A 9,517-nucleotide genomic window follows, 5' to 3' on the forward strand; every position below is an offset into this window, starting at 1 on the left:
TTTTAAACGTTGGCTTCCATACCACCTCAGCAGTGCCACAAACTGATCACCTCCATGCCACGCCGAAGTGAGGCAGTAATTCATGCAAAAGGAGCCCCTACCAAGTATTGAGGACATGTACAGTAAATGAACATACTTTCCAGAAGGCCAACAATTCACTAAAACTGTTTTTTTTTTTATTGGTTTTAAGTATTCTAATTTGTTGAGATAGTGAATTGGTGGGTTTTTGTTAAATGTGAGCCAAAATCATCAAAATTAAACGAACAAAAAACTTAAACTACTTCAGTCTGTGTACATTGAATTTATTTAATACACGAGTTTCACAATTTGAGTTGAATTACTGAAATAAATGAACTTTTCCATGACATTCTAATTTATTATTAATTATTCACATATATTCAGTTTTGTTGAGTGTGGTCATAGAATGAGGAAACATGTTGATGGTCAATAGTGACGGTGGGATAACAGTGACTTTACATATAAATCCAATTGCAGATGTTAGTGAAAACTGCACTAAAATGTTGTAATGACAAAATATTGCTCTAAATTTAAAGTTCAAATGTCACAAATAAGTTACAATATTGATGTTGTAATACTGGTAGCACTAATATAAAAAGTTGATGATATGTGTTACAAAACAATTTTTGAAATATGTTGGTCTTTTTGTTTTTTTGTCTTTTATCTCAGTGTACTGTATCTATCAATGTTGTATAAGGGTTTTTAATGCATAATAGTAACCCTAGAATGTGATCAAACAGTTTAAAATAGCTGGGCTAAGATATATAAAAAATTGTATGACCGCAGAAATATTTCAGTTCAGTACACACATTATCCCACCGGTCACAATTGTGACCGACCATAAAACACAATTTTTCACACACTTTTCAAAAAAATTAACAAATTATTGATTATTTGAAAGGGTTACTAATGACATGCACATTATTTAGATATTTTGATGTCTGGGGAAAAATTTTTATTAAATGGGTTAATGTTCAGTTATGTTGGACAGTTTCTGTAATGGCTTTGAATTTTGTAGTTACCATTATGCAGAAGAGTGGCTTGTTTATTAATAATAATAATAATAATAATAATAATAATAATGATTAGACCTCTGAATAAATAAATAATAATTTGTTCCCACATAAGATTTTGTTTGACAAATGTACTAAAGTTGAGCTAACCCAAACTAGTGAGAATTAATTTAATGAAACCAGATAAATTGTGTTGACCCAACTAAGCAATATTAATTTGAGTGAAATAAGTTAAAATTGTACAAATTTATTAGTCAAAAAGTTATTTTTTGACTATGGCATTTACTTATGATTTATTTATTCACATAAACTTTACATAGATCTCATTCATTGTGTTTTCGCTTTCTGTCTTCAGTGTGTATGGATGCAGTATTACAGAGAAACAGTGTCTCATCCTGACTTCAGCTCTGAAATCAAACCCATCACACCTGAGAGAACTGAACATCCGTGAGAATCAAATAAAAAACACAGGAGTGAATCACTTATGTGACGTACTGAAGGAGTCACACTGTAAACTGGAGAGATTGAGGTCAGTAACATTCACAGACAAGAATCAAAATGATTAAAATCACTTCAACAGTTTAAACCAAATCATTTTATACTCAATATCTCATGATGAGTGGGTTTATGTGTTCACATTATATTTGTGAAAAATTCTTCACCTTAATGATTTGTTTGTAAGATGATCTCTTCCTCTGTTTGTCTCTTTCTAGTCTAAATAACTGTGGCATTACAGATGTTTCTTCTTTAACTCAGTCTTTGACAAACACAAAAGCACTGCAGTTTCTAAAAGAGCTTGATCTGAGACGCAATATGATTAGAGACTCAAAGCAGCAGCTCATTGATGTGCTACGAGACTCAAACTGTGAACTGAGGTGAGTAAACTTCACTTTGTGATATTAAAGATCTTCATTTAGCTCTGATATATGAACAAATATTAGCTTTCAAATATTTCTTAAAGGAGATTATCAAATTATCATCAAGCTTTGTTTCAAAGGGTTTGTGTCAGAATGAAATGTAAAGGTGATAAAATGTTGAACACAAAGGAGGAAAGAGAACAAAAGCAGACCGTCACAGCTTTATACAGCAGCAGCTGCTTTATTAATGACATCAGTAATAGTGAATCATTACAGTTTGAAATAGATTTGGTCAGATTGTAGGAAAACGCTGGTAAAATCAGAGCAGATTCCAGCTTCAGCTCACAGTCGTCCAGCATCACATGATCAATGTCTCTGTCTCTTGTGTGTTTTTACTTTGACAAGCAACACGTCACATTACTTTACACTTACTTTATGTAAGAGATAATGTACCTGCAGCCGCTTGTTATCACAGAATAAACCCGACGGTGATCAGGACTTGTGTCCTCCTGAAGGGGCTTATTCTGTGATAACATCCGGCTGGATGTGCATTATCACACTTATTATATGCTTTCTTGCCACAAAAGTGAATAACTAGACTCAAATTATTGATTTGATTTGAAATATTTTTTAGCTCTTTAAACGCAAAGCTTCCACAAAGGAAAACTCTTCCTAACAAACGGCTGTGAACCTGGAAGTTCAGACAAGACGGATATTTAAGATAATGTACAGTCGCCGTATGAATGTATATAAACTGTTTGAACACAGCAGATGCTTTCCAGATGAAGCCATTTTTAACAGAAATCTTGCAGACATACGTGTGCTATCTGGGGTTGTATTATTAATTACACATCTTTTCACCAGATAAATAAAGATGAGGACATACAATGTTATTTGAGGAGAAAGCATTTTGTGTCGGAAATCACCCCATACGCTTAAATAGGGCACTTTTTGAGGGGACAGCCATTTTGTCCAAAAACTGAGTGGACATTATCGAGTGCACTCATTCAATCACACAATGCACAGCAATAACGAGTGTACAACTGATGTATGCCCAACGGCTAGAGAATACCCATAATGCACTGTGAGAGTCGCGCACCGAATGCATTCCTGCATCTCTCCAGACGATGGCATCCGCAGCTGAATCATCCATCCATTCATTTTACAAAGCGTTCGCCCACAGCATACAGCTTAATACAACACAGATATAAATTCATTGTAAATTGATTATTAAATTATTTTTATATATAATTTCCATGACAGAGTTCAGGATAAATTATTTCATACTGGAGCTGCTAGTTTACCAGTTTCAAATGATTATTAAACAGCAGCACAAACTATGCAAATGCCTGCTAGAGTGGGAACCCATCAGTGATCGCTTAATTAAAGCAAGATTAAGGCTCCAAATATTGTAAATTGACCATACTGCAGTGCTATTCTCATACCAATGAGGCAACAGGCGAGGTCAAAGATGAATGGCATGAGCAATTACAACATGTTGTTAGTAACGTCCCACAGCATGATTTGCTCCTGATGATAGGAGACATGAATGCCAAAAGTAGGCAGTGACAATACCAACAAGGAAGAGGCTATGGGGTGCCACGGTTGTGGAAACATCAATAACAGTGGAGAAAGACTTGACTTCTGCCTTAACAACAGTTTTGTTATTGATGGCACCATCTTTGCTCACAGAGACATTCATACATTGACATGGAGATCACCAGATAGCCATACATTAAACCAAATTGACCATGTTATCATTAATAAGAAATGGCGCTGATCCCTGCAAGATGTGAGGGTCCATAGGGGAGCAGATGTCAGCAGTGATCACTACTTGGTTATAGCTAAGGTGAAGTTAAAACTGCGGGCCACAAAAAACATTAAACAACATCAAAAGATCTTTGATGTCAGTAAGTTACGTCAGCCAGACATTGCGAAAACCTTTTCCATCAAGCTGAAAAAACGTTTAGAAGCACTTACAGATAAAGAGGGTCAAGAGCAGGAGAATGTGGAAGACACATGGGGCAAGATCAAGGAGGTTTTCATAGAGATTGCTAAAGAAGTGATTGGCTACAGGAAAAAGAAGAACAAGGCATGGATAACACCTAGTACAGGGGTGGCGAACGTCAGTCCTGGAGAGCCGCAGCCCTGCAGAGTTTTGCTTCAACCCTAATCAAACACACCTGAACAAGCTAATCAAGGTCTGAAGGGTTACTAGGAAGCTACAGGCAGGTGAGTTTTAATTAGGGTTGGAGCTGAACTCTGCAGGGTTGTGGCTCTCCAGGACCAGAGTTCGCCACCGCTGACCTAGTACTTGGAAAAAGATTGATGAAAGAAGAGTAGCCAAGGAAAAACGATTGAGTGCTAGATCACCCAGACTCATTGAGAAAGCTCAAGAAGAGTATAAGACCAAAGACAGAGAATTAAAGAAGAGTGCCCGCAATGATAAGAGAACCTTTGTAGAGAAACTGAAATATGAAGCCGAAAATGCTGCATTACAGGGAAAACTTAATACGGTTTACAAGATTACAAAACAGCTTACTGGTCATAAACATCAGCCAACATGTTAACAGACCTTTTCCTAATGATATGGGATGAAGAAACTATCCCTAAGGATTGGAGCCTCATATTCAAACTGCCCAAGACAGGAGACCTTAGCAATTGCAACAACTAGCGGGGTATTACACTTCTTTCTATTCCCAGCAAGGTTTTCTGTAGGATCCTGTTGAAGAGGGTCGATAGTGCCATAGACCACAAATTGAGAGAAGAACAAGCAGGTTTTGGAAGTGGGAGAGGATGCATAGACCAGATATTTGCACTCTGCAACATCATAGAGCAATGTTTGGAATGGAATGTACCACTTTACATAAATTTCATAGACTTCACAAAAGTATTTGACAGTGTCCACTGAGAGAGCTTATGGAAGAAACTAAGAGCTTATGGAAAACCACCTAAGATTGTAAAACTTATTGGGAAGTTCTATGAACACTTTGAGTGCTCCATTATTCTCGATAATACATTGACAAAGTCCTTTGAAGTCAGATCTGGCTTGCGGCAGGGTTGTATTCTCTCACCTCTTCTATTCCTGATCACCATTGACTGGGTTATGCATCAAACAACATCTGACCATTCCCGTGGCATTCAATGGACCCCCTTTTCTCATTTGGAAGATCTTAACTTCGCCGATGATCTGGCGGTGATCTCAGTCACATACACTCACATTCAGGAAAAAAACAAATATGCTGAGCAGATATGCTAAACAAGTTGGCTTACATATAAACAAACAGAAGACGCAGACCATGCATATTAATGCTCTCGTTTCTGACCCAGTTAACATCGAGGGAGAGCCAGCCGAGGATGTAAATTACTTCACATATCTTAGTAGTGTTATTAGCACTGATAACGGAGCCCAAAAAGATATCAAGGCCCGAATAATTGGAAGTCCAAACAGCTAAACCTCAAAACAAAGATCAAGCTTTATAACAGCAATGTTAAATCAGGGCTTTTGTATGGCTCTGAATGTTGGAGAGTAGTGAAAGAAGACATGAGCAAGATAGATGCCTTCCTTAATAGTTGCCTTAGAAAGATCTGTAACATGTACTGGCCCAATACCATCTCCAATACCAATCTGTACAAAAAGACAAGATCAAAATCATATCTCAGGAGATCAAGATACGCTGATTAAGATGGCTCGGTCATGTACTTAGGATGCCCTGTGAAAGGATACCTAAAGTTGGGGGGGCGAATTTGGATTCAGCTTAAACACTTCTCGTCAGTTATCAACAACTTTAACAACAAGACACACTTTTAACAATGTCTCCGCAAGCCTACTATTAACAGGAATCTCCTGCGGTTTGGTTTGAGGGTAAATACAGTCAGTAACTGAGGCACAAGCTAATAGCAGTTGTGTTTGAATGAAACGAGTGAGAGCGCGGTGGTGTGATACGAGAGAAGTGAAAGAAACGCCGGACTCAGATACCGTATGACTGAGTGTTATTCTGCGTTGCTAATGATAACACACCTAATGAATAACACACCTCAGAATGTCACGACTGACCAATCAGAATCAAGTATTCCAGGTAGCTGTGCAATAATTTCAGTTATTCACTGAGACCAATACAAACATGTTTAAACTAGAGGACAAACAGCTTTAACTAGTGCAACATTTAACTGAAAGCTTTTTGTTTTAAGACAATCTCATTTGTATTTGTTCCTTATCATTTATTATATTTGGCGTACACTCGTTAGTATGTGTTTCTCTTTATATTGACTCAATAGAGACACAAACAGAATGGAATTCATGTTCTAAATGTATTATATTTAAAACACAAATGCTGTTTTATAAATATGTATTTAAAATCAGGTTTAGTCCGTAATTAATCTGATTACAGGATTTTAATGCAACTTTTTACTCAAAAAAAAAAATGTGATTGTAATATAGTAACTAATTTGTTCTTTGTTCCACTGAACTCTGATTATCTTCTCTTCTGTTCCACCTTAGAGTGTAGATAGATAGAGATCCATCAAAGGCCCTGATAGAGATCAATCACAAACAAGAAATACCTGATAGAGTTGAATCACCAAAAGCTGATAAATGCTGTATATCATAATCTGAAGTGGTCTTGAGAGGAGCAGTAAACATCAGGTGAGGATCCACAGAAGAGCTTCACTACTGTGTCTATGAGGAGAAATAAATGTGTGATAAATGTGTAAATGTGATCCATACAGCTGAAGAGACTCAGACTTTACAATGAAATAATGCAGCATGTGTGTTAGAAACATGATATTGAATGATTAATGTTGCTTTAGTATTCAAACTAATGATCATTGTGTTTAATGTAAAGCTGAACAGAGGAGGAAGAAGCTCAGATGAGTCTGTCTGGCTCTTCAGTTTAATAATATTTGTATTAAATTAATTCATAATGATTCAGATGTTTAAATGTGATTGTCAAGTGCAGCACTTAAGTGTGTCAAAAGATATAAAGCAAATCTGCAATGTGTGAAATGTCCATGTTACTTAAAACATTTACATGATCTGTCTTACATTTTATACGCATTGTTATTCTATTTAATTGTATATTAAGTTAGCTGTGTGTCTGTCTGTTGCTAACAATCACAAATCCTCTCATTACAACAAACAAAGCAGAAACACAGAGTAAATAAAAGATGGATTGTGCAGTTTTGACAGATGAATTGATTAAAACGGGAGTTTTCACACACAGTGAGTTTGTGCTGAACTGACTGACAGCTTCAGTGTTTATAAATGCTGTGCCTTTTACTCGCTGTTTGTGTCATTTTATTCACAATTTGAAGAAAAGTTTGTTTTCATGAGACTTTGTGACTTTTCCTACATAAGTACAAAAAAATGACAAATATATGTTTAAATGTTATAATGGTGATTGCTGGTCACTATTCTGCTGGCTGTGATTTTAGATTTTAAAATAAAAGTTTTTGTTTGTCATCAAGTGTTTGTTTTCCTACATTTTTACTTTTAGTTTTACTAATGAGGACAATCTTTGAAGAATGAATGTAAAATAATATATTTTTAGTCATAATATTACAATAAGATTTAAATAGTATAATATTCAGATTTGAAGCTTTGAAGTGTGGTGTGAAGTATGTGAATGTGGAGGGAGTATTTAGAAAGACAGTTCCAGCCCTGAGCACAGAGTGTAGCTCCGCTAAAATGATTCATGAATTCCAGTGGATTTTCTTCTTTCTAGGGTCTTTAGACAAGACTGTTCAATCTCTCCGCTGCTTATCTGCTCGTCACACAGGGTCCTTCTTGTGGAAATATGAGCTTCTTTCAAGCTATCACCGATTTTGGAAGTGCACAAAAAAAAAATTGTCAATTGGTCAATTGACTACACTATCTTTTTTTTTTTAAAAAAGCTTCTTTTTTTTTCTGAGATATCTGGTCTTAATCTTAATATGATCAAATGTGAGAGATGTCCACTGAAGAGTGTTAACTTTGAGGAAACTGAAGGAATCTGTTGAGGAGGAGGTCACACACCGTGGAGGAAAACTTTGTAAACTTTATTTTGGAATGAAATGGCACCATTTCTAAGTGTTTAATTAAACTGCAGTCTAATATTAAATATGTCATTAGTGTTACTTCATTCAAATGAATATGACTTTTCCAAAATATATATATATACTTGTTTTTGTTGTTAGGAAAATATTACATTCATTAGACTAAATGGAATAACTCATAACTGTGAAACGTCTCGAGAATATTCTCATTCTTTTGCTAAATCTTATAATATTTCCACTGTACTATGCATGTATTGAGTTTGGATTTTTGGAAAGTTTGGATATTAAAGTCCCTTAAAGAAGCCAGAGAATTGGAAATTAATTACCTCTCTATTACAACATACTAATTATTGTTTGAGTATAAAAATGTTAAAACATATACTAATATGTTTCATACTTTAAATTGAGAGTTGTTTAAATACAAGTCGTAAATTCTCTATAAAATTCAGTAAAGATCTTTCCAAATCAAAAGGATTGCAATATGCAACATTATTAAAAGATATATATCACACGTCTGATCTCTCCAAATGAAGCAGATAAAGAAAGTCTACATTTAAGAGAAAAATTTAATTCCTTTGACATGTTGTTACTCGGTTTTGTCTTACACCTTTAACCCTGTAATTATTCAGGGAGGGTAAGGATAGTCAAATCTAGCCTAAACCATAAAGCAGTCACCGCTCGCAGACTGAAGTCCTTCAGGAATGATGTAGAAGACTCTCGTGTGCTTGTTCTTGTCTGAGCCTCAGTTTCTAGTTAACAGTAAAGTCTCACGGGAGGCAATAGGAACAATAAAATCTCTTATTTTATTGGATACAAAGCAGCTAATGCCAACATAAAACAAAAAATCAGCTAAGTTACAAGTTCTGTAATCAAACTCTAAGCAGTAATACTGGAGCTGCTGTTAAGTGCCCTCGTTAGGGTATCAGGTGTCCTTCACTCTTAATCCAGGCAGCATCTGAAGAGTGCTTTACTCAGACCTTTTATACTTCTTTCTGTGTTACTCCAGTTACACATCAGTGTCTGTGACTCATGACGGATGTCCTTCCTCTGTCGCTTATGTTCTGTCTGTGTCTAGTAGTCTTCCTCTTCTTCATCGTAATCTTCGTCTGGCTCACCTGCGCTTGATGTTTCAACATGTTCTCTTCATCATTGTCATCATAAATCAGATATCTAACTTTCACAGTTGTTGCGTATTCATCCGAACAAACAAGTGCTGCAAGTGCAAACATTTATATCAAAGCATATGGCATTAACATTAAAACAAGCAAATAACATAACATTGAAACAGATAAATAGCAATATCATTATCCATATCCAAAACACCCATTCTTGCTATTTCCTGTTCAATCTAACACTTTTATTACTCTCTCATTTTCATTTGCATGTAGCCTTCAAAGGTTTTGGTCTTTTTGTTGAACTTCATTAATTCAGTGTATATCTGCCCTCTTATAGTTATCTTCATTTTCCCAATAACTTTCATGAACTCTTTAATCCAAATGTTTCCCTTCTTTTGGTTTCAACACATCTTCTGTAAGCACCATATCTCTTATAATATTGTAATGACATTATCATTTATTTATTCATTATTAATTTGTA

General features: G+C 35.5%; 1 long non-coding RNA gene across 1 annotated transcript; it reads left to right on the forward strand.

Moving 5' to 3' along the window:
* Window positions 1–1,475: 1,475 nt before the first annotated feature.
* Window positions 1,476–6,415, forward strand: LOC107576109 (uncharacterized). The gene is made up of 3 exons (XR_001607994.1): window positions 1,476–1,560; window positions 1,745–1,906; window positions 6,392–6,415. It is a non-coding gene; the product is annotated as an uncharacterized lncRNA (long non-coding RNA).
* The last annotated feature ends 3,102 nt before the right edge of the window (window positions 6,416–9,517 follow it).

This window comes from Sinocyclocheilus grahami, unplaced genomic scaffold, assembly GCF_001515645.1.
Source record: "Sinocyclocheilus grahami isolate Dianchi unplaced genomic scaffold, SAMN03320097.WGS_v1.1 scaffold3227.1, whole genome shotgun sequence".
Classification (NCBI taxonomy): Eukaryota; Metazoa; Chordata; class Actinopteri; order Cypriniformes; family Cyprinidae; genus Sinocyclocheilus; species Sinocyclocheilus grahami.